We start from the raw sequence: 19,690 nt of genomic DNA, 5'->3' as shown, positions 1-19,690 counted from the left end.
AGTTATATCTCCAACTCCTCCTCCTCCCTTATAACTCACTTATAACATGTACATCAAACTTCAAACCTAAGTCAACAAAACACAACCAAAATGCTGTGTACCCCAACCCTTCAGGCCTACTCAGTCCCTAGTCTTCTCCTCTCAGTAGACAACCACTCCTTTCTTCTGATGGCTCAGATCTCAAGACTTAGAATCATCTTTGACCATCTCTTATGTATTTATGTATTTATTTATTTTGAGACAAAGTCTTTCTCTGTCCAGGCTGGAGTGCAGTGGCGCAATCTCAGCTTACTGTAGCCTCTGCCTCCTGGGTTCAAGTGATTCTCCTACCTTAGCCTCCTGAGTAGCTGGGACTACAGGTGTGTGCCACCATGCCTGGCTAATTTTTGTATTTTTAGTGGAGTCAGGGTTTTGCCATGTTGGTCAGGCTGGTCTTGAACCCCTGATCTCAAGTGATCCGCCCGCCTTGGCCTCCCAAAGTACTGAGATTACAGGCATGAGCCACCATGCCCAGCCTGTCTTCTTTATACCACACATCAATCCATCAGAACATCCTCTCAGCATTACTTTCAAATTATTTCTAGAATCTGGCCACTTCTTCCCACTTCTGCTGCTACTACCAAATTCTAAGCCACCACCACATCTTCTAAGCCTGAGCTGCTGTAACAACCTCCTAATTGGTTTTGCAGCTTCTAGTCTTGCCTCCCCTCTGACATCCAGTGGAATCTTTTAAAAACTGCAATTAGATGATGTCACGCCCCTATGCTAAACCTCCTTAGGCTTGCCATCTCACTTTATGAGTAGAATCTAAAGTCTGTATCGGGGCCTACAAGACCCTGGAAGACCTGATTCCTGCTACTGCTCTGAACTCAACTCCCAACTCTCTTCCCCTTGCTCACCTCAGGTCTAGCTACACTGGTCTCCCAGCTATTTTTTGTTATTATTATTACTATTTTTTGGAACTGAGTCTCACACTGTCACCCAGGATGGAGCGCAGTGGTGCAATCTCAGCTCACTGCAACCTCCGCCTACCACGTTCAAGTGATTTTCCAGCCTCAGCCTCTCGAGTAGCTAGGATTACATGCAACCACCACCACACCTGGCTAATTTTTGTATTTTTAGTAGAGATGGGCTTTTGCCGTGTTGGCCAGTCGAGTCTTGAACTTCTGTCCTCAAGTGATCCACCTGCCTTGGACTCCCAAAGTGCTGGGATTACAGGTGTGAGCCACCGGGCCTGGCCTCCTGCTGTTCTTTGAACATACCAAGCCCAGTCCTGCGTCAGGGCCCTTGGATTCTGTCCTCTTTGCCTTGTCACTCTTCCTCCAGGTACCTATATGTCTAGGTCTCTCTCTTCCTTCAGGGCTCTACCCAAATTTCACCTTATCAAAAAAAGTATTTCCTGACTATTCCTTTCTAAAATAAGCCCTCTCTATCACTATCTCCTTGCCATGTCTTCTTCCTAGCAGTGATCCCATTTTTCTTCCTAGCAGTGATCACAACTTGCCATATTTTACACATATTTGCTTATGTCATGGATTGTTACCCCCATTACTATATAAGTTCAATAAGGACAGAGGCTTTGTATTTTTAGTCATGACTGTATCCCAAGTTCCTAGAAGAGTGCCTGATACACAGTAGGCATTCAACAAATAGATGTTGAATGAATAGATTTGTTGAATGGCCTCATCCGGATATCTAGTCATCAGGTTAAGAGAGTGGTTTCCAGAAGGTTGTGTAATTGATGTGATCAAAATCAAGTGGGAGGAACCGTGAAATTTACATGAGGGTAATCAGATTATGTGCTCATTTATTACCAGTGACCACTGCAGGATTCATAGATATTCTGTTTGGTCCTTTATGTCAAATCCTATGCCAAACTATAAGGTAGAATGAGACACCTGTCTTTAACTTCTTTAGCATGTCACTTATCCTCTGGGACTCCGTGTTTTCATCTGCAAATTAAACAGCTGGAGATGTGGTTATTGCTCTGCTAGTGTATGGTCTACCAGATGCTGGAGGGAGGCAGCACAGTTAAGAGGATCAACCACACAGGCTCTGGAGCTTGACTGCCCGTGTCTGAAACCTGTCTCCATTCCCCACAAGCCCTGTGACTTTGGGCAACTTACTCAGCTCCCTCGTTTATAAAGTGGGAATAGTAAAAAGATCACAAGAACACAACTCAGAGTAATTGTGAGGATTACATAAGATCATACATGTAAAGTGTGTAGCATATGGACTGGCACATGGTAAGTGCTCACTAAATGTTAGCTATTAAAAATGAAAAGTTCTGGGGGAATTTTTGAGGGGTCATTGCTATTAATGTGTTTTAGAGGTGACAAACTTCTAGAATATTAGATGATATGGGAATTTTAAAAGCATGATAATTGGCTGGGTGTGGTGGCTCACGCCTGTAATCCTGGCATTTTGGGAGGCCGAGCTGGGCGGATCACCTGAGCTCAGGAGTTTGAGACCAGCCTGGCCGACATGGTGAAACCCCGTCTCTACTAAAAATACAAAAATTAGCTGGGCACGGTGGTGTGTGCAGGTAGTCCCAGCTACTCGGGAGGCTGAAAATCACTTGAACCTAGGAGGCAGAGGTTGCAGTGAGCCGAGATAGTGCCACTGCATTCCAGCCTGGGTGACAGAGCAAGACCCTATCACAATAAAATAAAATAAAATAAAATAAAATAAAATAAAATAAAATAAAAGCATGAGAATGGTATTGTGCCTAGTTCGGATAATGCTCTTCTTCTTGGGAGATGCATGGTGAATGGAAGTACTTACAGATAAAACCTCATGATGTCTGTCACCTTATAATAATCTAGGCAAATATATCTCTGTTTTTATATCTATCAATAAAGCAAATGTGGCAAAAAGCAATTGTTGGAGCTAGGTAGATGGCATAGTTTATTGTACTATTCTTTCAACTTTTCTGTCTGTTTCAAAATTTCTTTTTTTTTTAATTAATTTATTATTATTATACTTTAAGTTCCAAAATTTCAAAATAAAAGGTTGGAGAAAAAACAAAAGGCCCTAGAAACAGTCTAGTGAAATCCAACACTCATATCTTACAGAAAGAGAACCATAAGCTCAGAAAACAAGACAGTTGCTCAAGGTTATATAGCTGGAAAAGCCTGGGCCAGAAATCCAGGTCTCCTGGCTGCCAGGTTCTCCCTGTGTGTGGGCTTCAGACTGTCAGGCAGCAGTGAGCTGCAGAGGAGCACACCCCGCCACCCCTCAAAGAGACCAAGGGGTACTATGGGTGTGTAAAAAGGCACTTGTGTTGGTGTTTCCTTTTTTATGTTTATTTTGTTTATTTAATTATTTTGAGACAGAGTTTCACTCTTGTCGCCTGGGCTGGAGTGCAATGGTGCGATCTCAGCTCACTGTAACCTCTGCCTCCTGGGTTCAAGCAATTCTCCTGCTTCAGCCTCCTGAGTACCTGGGACTACAGGCATGTGCCACCATGCCCAGCTAATTTTTTTGTATTTTTGGTAGAGATGGGGTTTCACCATGTTGGCCAGGCTGGTCTTGAACTACTGACCTCAGGTGATCCACTCGCCTTGGCCTCTGAAAGTGCTGGGATTACAGGCATGAGCCACTGCACCCGGTCTTATTTTTAATTTTTTAAGAGACAGGCTCTTGTTCTATTGCCCAGGTTGGAGTGTAGTGGCACAATCATGGCTAGCTGCAGCCTTGAACTCTTGGATTCAAGTGATTCTCCTGCCTCAGCCTTCTGAGTAGCTGGGACCACAGGCACACATCAACGTCTGGCGAATGTTTTCATTTTTTGTGCAGACAGGGTCTTGCCCAGGCTTGTCTCGAACTCCTGGGCTCAAGCAATCCTCCCACCTCAGCCTCCCAAAGTGTTGGGATTACAGGTGTGAACCACTGCGCCTGGTCTCCTTTTTATTAAACAAATAGCTCATTTAGTTGGAATTTATGATGTCAAAAGTGTGAAGGTGGCACCAGAGCCAGACCTGCTATCCTTGGAGAGTGAGCATACTGGTTTGGCACCATCTGCTTGTGGTTTTGAGTGGTGGTGGTAGTGGTGGTGCGTGTGTGTAAACTCGGGTTGCAGAGGAGAGAGGGAAGAGTAAAAGGGTGGGGCCCAGGTCCAGGAAGATCAGCAAGGAGAGACTGGCTTCAATTCTGGAGCTCCCTGAAAGAAGTGACCCCAGGCTATGGCTGTGAACGAAATGTGGGCACGTATTTAAAGAAAGGAAATGATTCTCTGCGGTCAGCAGGATCTTTGTCTAGCTAGTGGGGTTCCAGGAACTGCAAAGGAGAGGGAAAGGAGGGGCCGTCCGTGCAAGCCCGGCTGTGTGTATATGGGGGGAGCACACAGCGAGGAAAAGGGAGAGAAAGAAGAGAAATTATTCTGAAGAGGAAGCCGGGGGCGGGGCGGGGGAGGGGTAGAGCCGGGGCACTGGGGGTGGCTGGAAAGGTAGAGAGGTCGCACCTGGGGGCCTGCGAGAGGCTCGGGAGCAGTCAGCCTTCGCAGGCTGAAGCGTCTTGCCCCAGAAAAATCACTGCCCCACTCTCCTTCAGGCTGGATGTCCCGGGGGCCGCGGCAGCGAGTGCAGAGCTCCGGGGCTCTCACGAGGGGGAGGGCAGGAAGGGGAGGCGGGGCCTCGCGCGGGGCGGGAGCCGAGCCTGTGGCTCGGGCGGGGCTCCTCTCCGGCGGCGCCGGAGTCTGGGGGCCGCGGCTTCCCCCTCCTGGCCCGCGGCGGCTCCTGGCCCCTCCTCCCCCCGCCGCCCCCACCCCCGCCACCGCCGCTGCCGCCGCCGCCGCCAAAGCTAAACCCGGCCGTTGCCTGCAGGAGCCGCGGCAGCGGGCGATCGGGCCGTGAGGAGCCTCGGGCGCGGCCTCGCCTCCCGGGCCCGGCGCCTGCCTCAGCACCGCGGAGAGCGCCGCGCCCCTTGCCCGGACCCCGCCGCCCGCCCGCCCCCGGCCCACCTGTGCCCGGGCCCGCGGCGCCCGCATCAGCACTGCGGACAGCGCCCCGGGCCCCAGCTCGCCGCCGCCGCCGCCGCCGCCCACCTGCTCCCGGGGTCAGCACCGCGGACAGCCCCCCTCACCAGGCCTCGCGACAGCCTCCGAGCGCCCCCTGATCATGGCCACTGAGGTAGGGGCGAGCGCCCGACTCGCAGGCAGTGCCTGATTGCCGCAGGACCAAATGCCCTAGGGGCGGGCTGGGCAGAAGGGGGAGGCGGGAGTTGGGGGTGGGATGGGTGATTCCCCGGGTCAGGTCTGGAGGGAGGAGGTAGGGGCTTAGTGAGGGCTCATCTCCCCCTTGCGTGTCAATCTTCCCCTTGCCCCACCTGAGCCCCTAAGCTGTCCGCGACACTTGTTGGCATTAGTGCCAGGGTTGCTTCAGGGTCCCAGGCTGGGCTTTCCCCTTCCCTGGACTTCACAAGTCCTGAAACCGCTTTCCTAGAGGGTTGGAGACGCGTGTGTGCGCGTGTGTGAGGGGAGGGAAGGCGGCTGGTCGCCGTTGCTATGCAGTCAGCTTCTGAACCCTAAAGCTTGGCTAAGGGATGACAGACTTACCTCTACATCCGCATTTCCTTTGCGGGAGGGAGGGGACAAAGACATCCTCAGGCTGAGAACCCAAACGGTTGGTCCCCACTTTTGCATATCACCCTTCTTGAGTTTTTACCCCATTCGAGGTTTTCTTCTTTTTCTTTTTTTTTTTTTCCCCAGGGTGTCCAAATTTCCCCTCCATCTGATGGGAGGTTCTGCCTTCTTCAGGGTGCAGTGATAGATGTGTCACCTTCAAGCACTTGAAGTCTGAACCAAGGGGCCTGTTAGCTAAGGGCAGAATCCTGGTGTAATGTTTGAGGTCAGGGATTTCCCCCTCTACCCCTAGGAATTGCCCTTCTCCCCCCTCATTTCAGGACAGAGATTGGGCTGTTTATGTTCCCACTTTATATGTAGTAAAGGTGATGGATGAGAAACGAGAGGACTGATTTGCTACTCCACACAGCATGTCAGCAGTAGAGCTGAAAGTTTTTGCCTTTGAATTTTTGGAGTGAAACTCAGGACATCAGGGTCTCCCCAGTTCTGATGTTGACTTCCTTTGTGGTGTCTCCCCATTTCCAATCCAGCTGGCATGAGCTGGGGAAGCGCAGAGGCCTTTGAATGATTCAATGCAGTGCTTCTGGGCATCCTAGTGAGCAGTGTGACATTAATATTAAGTGTGGCTGTTGTTATTCCACTCAAGTTTCCACCACAGAACAAGGTGTCATTGCTTGGCATTGCTTGGCGTTCTGACAAGGCACAAGGTTACCTAGGAGGAGAGCTTGCCTCTCAGGACTAGGTGTGGGGGCAAGCCCTGGGCAGACCCTGGGAGCTTGGTTTCTAGAATAGAGGAACCCAGAGTACTCACAAAGCACCAAAGACACAGAAGAGGGCAGGAATAATAAAGGTAGAAACCAAGGAGCTGGTTATCTTCCAGATAGGGCTGCCAGACTGCAGCAGAGCTGTGTTGGATGGAAAAGGGGAACTTCAGCTACATGGGCATGGCTGGGCCAGCAGTGTGGGCAGAGAAGGCAGCTGCCTCTGCGATGTGATCTGACAGATTCCAACAGGCCCATCTGTCCCAGGATATCTCCCTCACAGGTCTGCCATGGTCCACAGATTCCAACCAGCAGGCTACATCTCTAGGTTGAGGCGGCGTTTCCAGGAGGCTGCTGTGAGACATGCATGACTCTCCCCTGGGAGGGGCTCTGCTCATAACGCCTCTGAGAATATTGCACTTTCCTGTGTACAAAGCACTATCGCATGCATGATCTCTTTCAAGCCTCAGAGCAGCCCTGTGAAGTGGGTAAGGATGGTATTATTATGCCCAATTAACAGATGAGACAATTAAGGTTCAGAAGCTTGCCTGGTCCCTGTGAAGGAGCCAAAGAAGCATCATTATCCCATTTTACAGATGATGCAACTGAAGTGCTGAGACTTATTCAGGAAAATATGGCTAAAAGGTGGCAAGGATGGGATAAGAACTTGAGTCTTCTGCTTCTTTGGCCAGTGCTTTTTTTTTTCTTTCCTGCATCCAATTAGCCTATTGTGTCACCTGATAGAGAGGAGGGCCCTCCAGGTCTTGATGTGAAGCTTTGATGGAGAGAAAAGGAAGTCATGACGGGCTGGAGTGTGGCGACTCAGGCCCCCTGCTTGGCCTGGCTGGGTTGGTTTGAGGGCAGAGGGACAGAGGGGCAAAGGAAAGTCCAGAAGTGATGGGGAGTTGAGGACAAACATTCCTCACTTCACAATTTGGCCTTGGGTGGACTCTGATGGTAGAACTGAGGCAGGAAGCCTTAGCTCTGCCAGGGCACAGGACATGCACGTATTCTGGGTTATGGGGTGAGTCATTCTCCTGAGGCTGTTTTTACTATTAGAATTGAGTTGAGATTACCAGGACAAACTTGTTGGGAGAGAGAAAACATTGCTTTCAGTTCCCATGATTATTCTCTTAGGATTCTCAATAGGAAGTCCTCAGCTCTAGGAGAAGCTGTATTGAGAGGAGAGAGGGAGAGGAAAGGGGTGGGGATCGGGACAGAGAGGGAGGGGTGAGGGAGAGGGAAGAGATTCATGGGTGGAAACTGGGTCTTTTCTGTTCCCTAATTTCTGTTTAGGAGTTAGCATTAGGGGAGAGGTGTCTGTGAGGAACTCAGAGGAGGGATGGAGCCTCCTGAGCGATACACTGACCTCATTTGGAAAGCTGCAATGAGCCCATTTTCTGAGCAGCAAACCTCTGCAAATGTGTGTCACTGGGAGCAGGGTCTGCCCTGGGAAATAGTCTAGGTGACCAAGGACAACTAGGAAGTGCCTGGCTGGGAGGGGCTTCTCCAAGCGGTGGGGTTTGGCCTCTAAGAGATTTTAAAATGCATCCAAGTAGCATTATTCAAGCAGGGTATTTGGAGGTTTGATCTTTGAGGCTTGGAATTAATGACCAGTAGACATTGGGTCAGGCTTGAGCACTGGTACAGGCTGAGAAGAAGGGAGGCCTTGTGGCTGGTGTTTTATCCTTAGGCTTGACCTGGCTGTCTGTGACTCACAATCCTCACTCCTCCTTCACACCCCAGCCAGGAAGCAGAGTGCTGGCATCAGCGGAACCTCCTGATTCTTGATGCCTCACATGCATCCTAGGGAATGAGATGGTTTTTAATGAGGGTGAAGATGGGGCCAGGGGGGCACTCCTGTTGGATTTGGGCAGACTGGACAAGGAACTCATTTGCATTCCAGAGCTTGTTCCACTGTACCCCAGCTGGTTGACTGTCAGGTGAACAGGAGCCAAATATGTGACCTGTGGTACCCACTCTCCAGGAAGCCTCCCCCTCCTTCTCACACTGAAGTTTGAAAATTGGTCCCATGGGTCTTACCACTGATTTTCTTCCTTATGAAATGCCTCTTGGCCCTGTCTTCACTCTGCTGCCAGTGGGCCAGGGGTGGCAATGGGAGAGAGGGGCAGGGCTGAGGAAGGTGAGAAGTGGAGAGAGGCTCAGGTCTCTGGGTCAGTTAAGAACCTCCTGGGAGATGCCCAGGGGAGACTCAGAAACTGCAGCCTCAGAGAGAGGTGTGCACATATTTTGAGATCCTCTGGTAGGATTTCAGAGCATCATGGATCTCTGCTGAAAGCCCCACCAACTTGCTGAAAGCTTAGTAGCTGGCCAGAGGCCTGGAGCCTGGCTTAGCTCTTGCCCAAGGGGCCCCAGCCATGGGATTCTTTATTTGGAGGTCCTAAACTAGCAGCTCTAGAAATGAGTCTGGTCCATGGGTGTGCCTTATTTAGTCTGTTGAGTGCTTATACATTTAAAAAATGTGTTAGAAACATACAAAAATCAGGATATTTGTTGTTAAGAAGATCTAGATTTGTGGCTTCTTTTGAGACACCAGAAGTGCTGGCAACCTGGGTATACATTCCCGTGTGGCAATAGTCATCTGCCTCCTGGAGATGGGGTACCAGTTTTCTAATTAGTCCCCCAGGCCCCACCTGGCCCACTTATTGCTCAGCCCCTGTAAACATTTGCATTCATAATCCCTGATAAAACCTCTAAAATGTCAGAGCTGAAAGGGGCTTGAGCAATGATGTAGTTCCAGTTTCTTAGTTTCCAGCTGAAGAAATTGAGGTCCAGAGAAGGGAAGACTTTCCCAGGGCCATGTGGCCCAGGGTCAAGTCTCCTGCTCCCAGGTCAGTGGGCCATCTTTCCACCAGGGCTTCCTGGCACTTCACACTCAAGCCACCATGAATGGAGAAAACCAGGAGACCCTGCCTTGCCTTAAATCCTGCTCTTCACCAACTTCAGATGGGTCTGCAATATATGTACTCTATGTAGGTCTGGGAGACTAAGGCTCTGCCATATAAAATGTGTCTGATATCCTTTAGCAACTCCTCAAGAGTTGCTTCTTCACAAACACTCTCCAGGGAGAGAAGCAGATCTCTGGTCACCCAGAGCCTGGATAGTAGTCTAAGGCTCAGGATATTGTTGGTACTGAAAAGGGTGTTGACCTATCTTTCTCTGTCTACTTGAGAACCCGTGGATCAAAGCCAAGAGGAAATGGGAATTTATTATGTAAGGTAGCACCCCCAAATCTTAATGTATTAATAGCTTAATACAATAGAAGTTTGTATCCTGCTCAGTGAAGTTCCAGGTAAGTGTTCCTGATCAATAGGTATTGATCTTTCTGGCAGTGATTCAGGGACCCAGGCTCTCCCCAACTTGTAGCGTCACTGTCTTCAACAGAGGGCTCCACCAGCCTCCATGAAAGGGGAAAAAGCAGGGAGGAGTGGTACATCTTTATGAGTCAAGCCTATACATGGCATTCGTCACTTCCTCTCACATTCTATTCAGTCATAGGGACCCACCTAACTGCATGGGAGGCTGGGAATTAATATAGCTGTGTGCCTAGGAGCAAGAAGAAATGGCTTTGGTCAATAGCTAGCCAGTTGCTAGAGACACATGCCTTCAGGACAGCACACATATATGTGTGTACACATGTGTGCATTCAGGCACAGATTTAACAAAATCCCTATCAAATTAGCAACATCATTTTTCACAGTATTAGAAAAAACAATGCTAAAAAAGAGAAAAACAATGCTAAAGTTCATATGGAACCAAAAGAGAGCCTGAATAGCCAAAGCAATCCTATGCAAAGAACAAATCCAGAGGCATCACATTGCCTGACTTCAAATTATACTACAAGGTTATAGTAACGAAAACAGCAGGTTTTATATGGGTTAGAGGAGAGGAAGCTGAGTCCATGTCAGAATGGTTTCTCTCCTTTCTTTCCATTCTCACCACCGCTTTTCTCACCACTCTTTAGTTTTTCCCATGGACTATTAGAAAGAGAATCATCCCTCCAACTGGCCCCTCACCCCAGTCTTGTCCTCTTCCCACAAAACTGCTAGAATGAGTCTTCTAGGGGTAGGGGAGTCCACAGATTGACTGACTTTTGTAAGTTGGTTTTACAGGGGCAGAAGAAGGCCATAGCCCTGTTCTTTACTCTTGAAAATACATTATAAAACCTTAACCAGAGCAGACACATTAACAATTAACTTATTTATATTACCAAAGAATTCTTTATTTCTCCAAGTTTTCATAGGTTCCTAGTAGATATCAAGGGGATTTCCTTAAAGAAAACCTTGATTAGAGGAATCAATGAATATAAGCCTAGAGGAGGGCTTAGACATTATTTAATTCGGTCACAATACTTTGAGATTATGTACATTTTGTACATAGAGCAAGGTTCACCTGGATTTAGGAAAGTCACACATAGTGTTTTTGGATTCCCACCTTTTCAGGACCTTGATCTACCAATTAACTGCTCCTTCTACTTTATTGATAACCTTTCCTAGGTATTTATTATTTCCCAAGATTTTTGTTTGTTTTTAAATTTTATTTTATTTTAGATTCAGGGAGTATATGTGCATGTTTGTTTCATGAGTACACTGCATATTGGTGGTGATTGGGCTTCTAGTGTACCCATCATCCAAATAGTGAACATTGTACCTGATGGGTAATTTTTTAACCCTCACCTCCTCCCCTCTTTTGGAATCCCCAGTGTCTATTATTTTCATCTTTATATCAATGTATACCCATTGTTTAGCTTAGACTTATAAGTGAGAAGGTGTGTTTTGTGGCATTTGATTTTCTGTTTCTAAGTTAGTTCACTGAGGATAATGGCCTCCAGCTCCATTCATGTTTCTGCAAAAGATATAACTTTATTATTTTGCATGGCTGTGTAGTATTCCATGGTGTATATATACCACATTTTCTTTATCCAGTCAAGTGTTGATCATCACTCTGAAGTTGGTTCTATGACTTTGCTATTGTGAATAGTGCTGTGATGAACATACGAGTATAGGTGTCTTTTTAACATAGTGATTTATTTTCCTTTGGGAGGATGCCCTGTAGTGGGATTGCTGGGTTGAATGGTAGTTCTCTTTATAGTTATTTAAGAAATCTTCATACTGTTTTCCATAGAGGTCGAACTAATTTACATTTCCACCAACAGTGTATAAGTGTCCCCTGTTCTCTGCATCTATGCCAGCATCTGTTGTTGTTTTTTAATAGTAGCCATTCTGATTGGTGTAGCATGATATCTCATTGTGGTTTTAATTTGCATTTCTCTGATGCTTATTTATGTTGATCATTTTCATGCGTTTATTGGCAGTATTTATTCTTTTCAGAAATGTCTGTTTATGTCCTTTGCCCAGTTTTTAATGGTTTTTTTTTTTCTTGTTGAATTGTTTGAGTTCCTCATAGAATCTGGATATTAGTCTTTTGTCAAAGGCATAATTTGCAAATATCTTCTCCCTTTCTGTAGGTTGTCTGTGTACTTTGTTGGTTATTTCTTTTGCTGTGCAGAAGTTTTTAATTTAATTAAGTTGCATTTGTCTGTTTTTGTTTTTATTTCATTTGCTTTTGGGGACTTCATCATACATTATTTGCCTATGCCAATATCCAGAAGAGTTTTTCCTAGATTTTCCACTAGAATTTTTACATTTTCAGGTCTTAAATTTCAGTCTTTAATCCATCTTTAATTAATTTTTGTATATGGTGAGAAATAGGGGTCCAGTTTATTCTTCTGCACATGGTCAGCCGGTTTTCCCAGCACCATTCTTTGAATAGGGAGTCCTTTCCCCATCCCATTTACAATAGCCACACACACACGCACACACACATACACATACACATACACACACACACACACTTAACCAAGGAAATGAAAGATCTCTATGAGGAGAACTACAAAACACTGATGAAAGAAATCGTAGATAACACAAACATATGGAAAGACATCCCATGCTCAAGGATTGGAAGAATCAACATCGTTAAAATGACCATACAGCCCGAAGCAATCTACAGATTTAACACAATCCCTATCAAATTTAGCAACATCATTTTTCACAGGATTGGAAAAAACAATGCTAAAAAAAAGAAAAAACAATGCTAAAGTTTATGTGGAACCAAAAGAGAACCTGAATAGCCAAAGCAATCCTATGCAAAGAACAAATCCAGAGGCATCTCATTGCCTGATGTCAAATTATACTACGAGGCTATATAACCAAAACAGCAGGTTTTGTCTGGGTTACTGGTACAAAAATAGACGTATAGACCAAGGGAACAGAACACAGAACCCAGAAATAAAGCAACATATCTACAACCAACTGATCTTTAACAAAGTTTTTCCCCAGTGTTTAAGCAAGTTTAAGTATCTTTCATCTTAAATCCTCCCCTTCAGCAGGAACCTTTCCTGCTCCTTGTGATCTGATTCTTGCCTCCTCTACAGTCTCATCTCCCACTGTTTCCTATATAATCTGCAAAGTACCTCCAGTCTTGCTGAAATCTGCCTCTAGTAGACCATGTGCTCTGTCTTTGTCACTTTGCACAAGCTTCTCTTTTTTCCTGGGTTGCCTTTTCCTCCCTCTCCACACTCCCTGCCTGCCCCCTACTACTAGTAACCCCTGGCCTTCCTTTATGACTCAACACAGGCTTCAGGAGGCCTTTTCTGAGTGAGCATTTCTGGGTAAGATGTTACTTCTCTGTGGCATTTGTCACTGTCTAATTCATTATATATTTACTTGTCTTCCTCCCTGGAGCTCACAGACTCTTTTGCTCAGCACCCCCAGAGCTTGGCACTAGGAGAGACTCAATAAATGAGAGGCGAGTGACTGAATGGATCCAGCTTAATTACGTGGGATGAACTGGCTGTTGTTCACTCTGCCTTTGGGGCTTGGTCTCCACGTGGTCTCAATGTTGGTCATATTTCAACCAGTGGGATTCTTGTCTTGAATGTGGGTGACTGAGGCTGGAGAGGTGGAAAAAGTGGCCGTGTTCTGTGGAATTGAGCCCATTCCCCTCAAACACTGGAGTCTGTGTCAACGTCAAGTCCACAGATGTGCACAAGGGACAGAAATCTCCCCTCTCCTTCCTGCCAGGGAAGGCTATTTCTTCCATTTCTGGCCTCAGTCCACTTCATCCACACTATTCTCTGGGGAAGTTTGGGGAAGGGCCCACACTGTTCATGGGCCCCTTTGTTTCCTGTGGTGAGAAGTGCTGGATGTGAAAAGCATCCGGGGTGCTCTCTGGCCGGGGCCACAAAACTCTGCCTGGACCCCAGTCTCTGAGTTCAGGGGTGCATCAGGTATTCCTCTGTCCCACATGCTACCTGCCCCCAACTCTGTTGTGAATTCCACTTGGCAGGATTGGAGCATCGGTCTTGTTCAGTGCTGGGTTCCCCAGGCACAGGGTCTCACAAGTGAACGCTTGGTACTTGGTGAATGAATGAAAATATGAAAGGTTCAGCTGTGTGTGTGTGCGTGTATGTGTGTGCGAGAGAGAGAGAGAGAGAGAGAGAGAATAAGAGAAAATAAGAGAAAGAGAGAGAGAGAGAGACAGAGAGACAGAGAGAGAGAAAGAGAGGACTGGATCGGCCACCAGGAGGTCTTGTTCCTTTTGTTAAAATATGTTGGTTCCAGAACTTCTCATTTTGGCTCAACTTTGGCCCTGCTTTAGGCTTGTTAAAAATTTTCTTAGAGTTGCGGTCTTGCTCTGTCACCCAGGCTGGAGTGCAGTGGTGCAATCACAGCTTACTGCAGCCTTTAACTCCTAGGCTCCAGCAATCCTCCCACCTCAGCCTCCCAAAGTGCTGGGATTACAGGCTTGAGCCACTGTACCCAGCCTTGCTTTAGGCTTTTAAAATATCTTTCTTGGATAGCTCAGGGCAGCTTCTTGGGTAGACCCCACAGCCCTGCCTCCCTTGGCCTCCTGGAGCACCTGTAGTGTGCCCAGCTTGTCTCTGCATGCTGGGAACTTTCCTGGTGTTAGTGCTGGAAGACCCGCATTCTGGGAAACCCCTGCGTTTGGGATATGCTGAGATGGATGATCACTCTGAGCACCTGCGGCCCGCACGTCTCCTCAGGTCCACAATCTGCAGGAGCTCCGGCGAAGCGCCTCACTGGCCACCAAGGTCTTTATCCAGAGAGACTACAGCGATGGGACCATCTGTCAGTTCCAGACCAAATTCCCCCCAGAGCTGGACAGCCGGGTAAGGATGCCTTTTTCTACACTTGGAACCCAGGGCTGTGATGGAACTGAGGTTCTTATTGGAATGTATTTTTTTCCAGGATCATATGACACATAATACCATAGGACACATAACCTGTTCGGCCACTTCAAAAGGATGAGTTTTAAAAAATCAAAAGGATGATTCTTAATATTGTCTTACTGTCTCCTCATAGAAAGTTAGAGCTGAAGGGATCTCAGGAATTTTCTGGTCTGGCAGCTCTCAAGTTTCAGTTGCCTAAGAATGATGTAGAGAGCTTGTTAAACAAATGGAAATTCCTGAGTCCTACTGGATGATGCAGGTGTTGTCCAGTGGTGCTGATTCAGCTGTTGGACTGTGGCTCAGGAGTCTCCATTTATTAGCAGCTGTTCTTAACCTTGGCTGTACATTAGACGTTCCTGGGGAGCTTAAAAAATCCCGATGCTCAGACTGCAGCCCAAACCAACTACATTAGACCCTCTAGGGGTGGGGCTCTGGAATCTGAATAGTTTTAAATCCTAATTTTAAAATGAATTTTAATCATGATTATTTAAACTTTAATATTTATTTATTTATTTATACTTTTGTGGGTACCTAGCAGGTGTATATATTTGTGGGGTACATGAGATATTTTGATACAGGCATGCCATGTGTAATAATCACATCAGGGTAAATGGGGTATCCATTACTTCAGACATTCATCTTGTGTGTTACAAACAATCCAATTATACTGTTTTAGTTATTTTAAAATGTACAATTAAATTATTATTGATTATAGTCACCCCGTTGTGCTATCAAATACCTGGTCTTTTTTTTTTTTCCCTTGATGGAAATCCAGGATGGAGTGCAGCTCCCTGCAGCCTCTGTCTCCCAGCTAAGGTGATCTTCCTGCCTCGGCCTCCCAGGTAGCTGGGGTTACAGGTTCGTGCCACCACACCTGGCTAATTGTATTTTTAGTAGAGACGGGATTTTGCCATGTTGCCCAGGCTTGTCTCAAACTCCTGGGCTCAAGTGATCCGCCCTCCTCGGCCTTCCAAAGTGCTGGGATTGCAGGTGTGAGCCACCATGCCCAGACCAAATGCCAGTTCTTAAATCTTAATTTTTAATGAGGAATTCCCAGGTGACTCAGAATCAAGTGGTTCATAGATTACACTGGGAGAATTGCTGGTCTTGTTCAGCTGGTCTTCAGAAACAGTGCTGCTTCTCATCCTCAGCTGCACGTTAGAGGCACCTGCGAATTTGATAAAGGAAACTTGCAGGGCGTCAGCTTGGGTAGGGCAGGGCAGTGGTGATCTTTGCTGCTCTGACCTATCCTCCCTCTTCCCAGACCATTGACTCAGAATCTCCTGGCGGGGGGACTTGGGCATCATAGGGTTTAAAGACTGCTCAGATAATTTAAGTGTGCAGCTGGAGCTGAGAACCGTGAAGCCTTTGTTACTAAAACTGTGGCCTGTGGATCAGCAATATCAACATTACCTGGGAGCTTGATAGAAATGCAGAATCTCGGGTCCCTCCCTGGATCACTGAATCCAAATCTGGGTTTTAATCTATTCCTTGGGTTATTCAGATATGCATGAAATTTTGAGAAGCTCCACACTAGTCCATCCCTCTCATTTAGCAGAGGAAACTGAGGGCCAGAAAGAAGTGACTTATGGGAGTTAGTAAGTACCAGACGGGCTTAAGTGCCCTGCCTCTCTGCTTTTTCACAGGACTCTTATTTTCTTGCTGACACAATTGCATCTTTCATGAGTACAGATCAAACTGGATGCCTTTGTGATCACAGTCTTGCAGGAAAAGCTTAGAGACTTAAAGGAAGATCTGCAGGCTGCTTTTCCCTTCTCCCTGCCTTGGGCAAAAGGGAGAGCCGGATGCACCATCCCACAGTCTGCTGGGTGGCATAAAAGGCAGTCAGCCAAGGGCTCTGCCCACAGCCTCTGCCTCTAGACTCAGCTAGTTGGGTGACTCATGGACCTCAGACTGCTGTGAGGCATCAGCTGCTGAGTTTTGCTTCTGGTCCAGGAGTGTCCACAGCTCTCATCCTAGGCTGCCCTAGAGTGGGCCTGGGATTGCGGAAGCCAGAAGGCAGATCCTGACCTTTCATTCAGCAGCCCAGCAGATCTGAATGGGTTTGGGAAGTGGGGGCAAGGATGGTCTGTACTGATAGGACCCCGAGCCCGCTTTTGGAGAGAATGTGGGTCTCTTTCTCATCTTGGCATGCTTGTCCTGTAAAGCGGGGTGACCCGCAGGGTGGAGCAGCAGGGCTTGTGGCATGGACTAGATGGGCAGGATTTTCATAGGATTTTCTCTCTGAGTTCTCCCCAGGTCTGTGTAGGGGGAAATCCTAAGCTTCTAACTATTCTTGGACAAAACTTTTGTCCTAGAGAGGCAGGCAGGTCCCTAAACTGTGTGATCAGCAGTTCTGGTCCTGCTGCATGTGTGGGGAAGAAGGTACTGTAAAGAATGTGAAAAATAGGGCTACAATGTTGACACTTTGACACCTGCTGAGTTTGGAATGTGACCTTCCCGGATGTCTGGTGTTACACAGTGAAAAGCACAGACTGGGGTCAGAGCTGTAACCTTGGACAAGTTCTCTTAGCAGTCACTACGTATTTATTGAGAACTTAGCATTCACTAAATATTTATTGAGTATGTATTAGGCTCTAGAGATACAGGAGTAAACTCATGGCATTTATTTTTATTAGATGGTGTAGAAAATTAAAAAGCAAGCAAATACAGTTGACCCTTGCACAACACGGGATTAGGGGTGCCCATCCCCTGCACAGTCAAAAATCTGGATATAACCTTTGGCTTTCTACAAACTTAACTACTAGTAGCCTACTGTTGACTGGGAGCCTTCTGATAACACAAACAGTTTATTAACACACATTTTGCATGTTATGTATATTATATGCTATATTCTTACAATAAAGTAAGCTAGAGAAAAAATGTTAAGGAAATCATAAGGAGAAGAAAATATATTGACTACTTATTAACTGGAAGTGGATCATCAAAAAGGTCTTCATCCTCGTCATCTTCATATTGGGTAGGCTGAGGAAGAGGAGGAAGAGGACAGGTTGATCTTGCTGTCCCAGGGGTGGCAGAGGCAGAAGAAAATTCACATATACACGGACCCACACAGTTCAGACCCATGTTGTTCCAGGGCCAACTGTAAATATACCTCGCTCAGGAGATAACAAATACTAGAAGAATAAGGGGAGGATGTTAGGCGGTTTGGGTGTGCTGGGGAGAGGTGAATGATCCTGGGCACAGGGGGAGGCTGTTGAATAAGGTGAGACCCGTGGGTGTTGAGGGTGTCATGGCAGCCTGCAGGGGAAAGTGTGGCAGCTGAGGAGACAGACACAAAGGGCCTGAGGCAATTTCAAGAAGCAGGTGTACTGAGTGAGGAGGAGAGGAGATAGGCCCAGGGGTAGCAGGGTCAGGCCATGGAGGGCCTAGTGGGCATTGTAAGGACTTCTTGGATTTTACTTGCAGAGAGATGGGAAGATTGTGGGAGCTCTTGATCACAGCTGTGACATAATCTGACTTTAACAGGAAGTTAGGGCAGGAGCAGGGGCAGGGAGGCCGGTGAAGGGGCCAGAGATGGTGGCAGCTGGAACCACAGAGCAGTTCGTGGTCTGTGTGGTCTTAGGCCCACAGAGCAGTCCTCACCTGTAAAATGGGGATGACAGTAGTACTTTTCTGACAGAATTGTTATGAGGGTTAAATGAAAGAGTGCATTTCCTGGCACATAGAAAGTACTTAATACATATTAGCTATTCCTGTTATGGATACGGGCAGGACAGCTTCTCAGGTGTCCAAACACACAGGGCTGTGGTGTTGTGGGTGACCTCTGAGCTAGAAATGCCCCTTCCTGGTCTCACTGAAGCAGTCTCATGCAGTCCCATCCAAACATGGAGAGCCCCTATGAATTTAGTCCTGAGCTCTCTCACAACCAGCAAGATGGGACGTGTCAAAATCACTAGAAAAGTTGTTCTGATCTTCTGCAGAAAACATCTAGGATATCATGGGAGTTTCCTGTTTCCAAGGGAGGACAAGCAGCCATTCTTATTCCCGTTTTATAGATGAGGAAACTGAGGCCTAGATGGTTAAGCTGTAAGTTCAAGGTCACGCAGCCCGTTAGTTGATGGCCATGTCTGGACTGGCCCCCCAGTCACCTGACTCCCAGGCCAGTGCTCTTTCTGCTCTGCGTGCAGCCTCTTTGGTCTTACCTGTGTGCCAGTGTCATCTCCCCCATCTACATGGCCCCACCATTGTCACCCCCCGCCCCACCTGTGACTGTGCGCACTCCAGTGAGGCTAACCACAGCCTGGCTCTGTCCCCCTCTCCCTCCAGATCGAGCGGCAGCTCTTTGAAGAGACTGTGAAGACCCTCAACGGCTTTTATGCAGAGGCTGAGAAGATTGGGGGCAGCTCCTATCTTGAGGGCTGCCTGGCCTGCGCCACGGCCTACTTCATCTTCCTCTGCATGGAGACCCACTACGAGAAGGTGGCCCCTCCCGCCCCACCGTGCGTCCCCTCCCTCAGGGCTGCCCTGCGGCACGCTCATCCTTGTCTGGCTCCTCTTTTTGCAGGTTCTCAAGAAGATTTCCCGCTACATCCAGGAGCAGAATGAGAAGATCTTTGCGCCTCGAGGCCTCCTACTCACAGACCCCGTGGAGCGTGGGATGAGGGTTGTATCCTTCTCTGCTGTTCTGTGTGAGGGCACAGGACTGCCAACCGGTAGAGATCCCGGTGAGGCTGCCAGGAAACGGGGCCACCTTAGGGGCCTCCACTCAGGTTTTCCCAGGATTCCCCACATCAGTGGTCCTCAGCCCTCCTCCGCCACCATAAGTTATTGGAGGCTTTGTGAGTTTCAGGGTTTGCACTTGTTGGGCTGCATGTAATCAGTGCTTAGAATATGCCAGCTATCATGTGAAGTGCTTTGAAAATATGAATTCATGTACTTCTCATAACAATCTTACCAGGTGGGTTGCTCTGATTATTCCCAGCAACCTGCTCAGAGTCGTGCAGCTGGTGAATGTGGGAGCCAGGAATTGCGCCCAGGCTCACCCTTAACTGCAAAGACCCCTCCAGGAATATGCAAATCACCACATTCATTTACAGGTCCTCGGTCTCATGC

The 19,690-nt window shown here is 47.4% G+C and overlaps 1 long non-coding RNA gene across 1 annotated transcript in view; it reads left to right on the top strand.

Moving 5' to 3' along the window:
- LOC101019888 overlaps positions 1–14,526 on the top strand; it is a 37,520-nt gene extending 22,994 nt beyond the window's left edge. The window contains exon 4 of the long non-coding RNA XR_002524394.2: positions 14,429–14,526. This is a non-coding gene — a long non-coding RNA (uncharacterized LOC101019888). The remainder of the gene's footprint in view (positions 1–14,428) is intronic.
- The last annotated feature ends 5,164 nt before the right edge of the window (positions 14,527–19,690 follow it).

Source organism: Papio anubis, chromosome 11 (genome assembly GCF_008728515.1).
Source record: "Papio anubis isolate 15944 chromosome 11, Panubis1.0, whole genome shotgun sequence".
Taxonomy (NCBI): domain Eukaryota; kingdom Metazoa; phylum Chordata; class Mammalia; order Primates; family Cercopithecidae; genus Papio; species Papio anubis.
The sequence above is the reverse complement of the archived record's forward strand: the minus strand, read 5'-3'. Positions and strand labels throughout refer to the sequence as shown.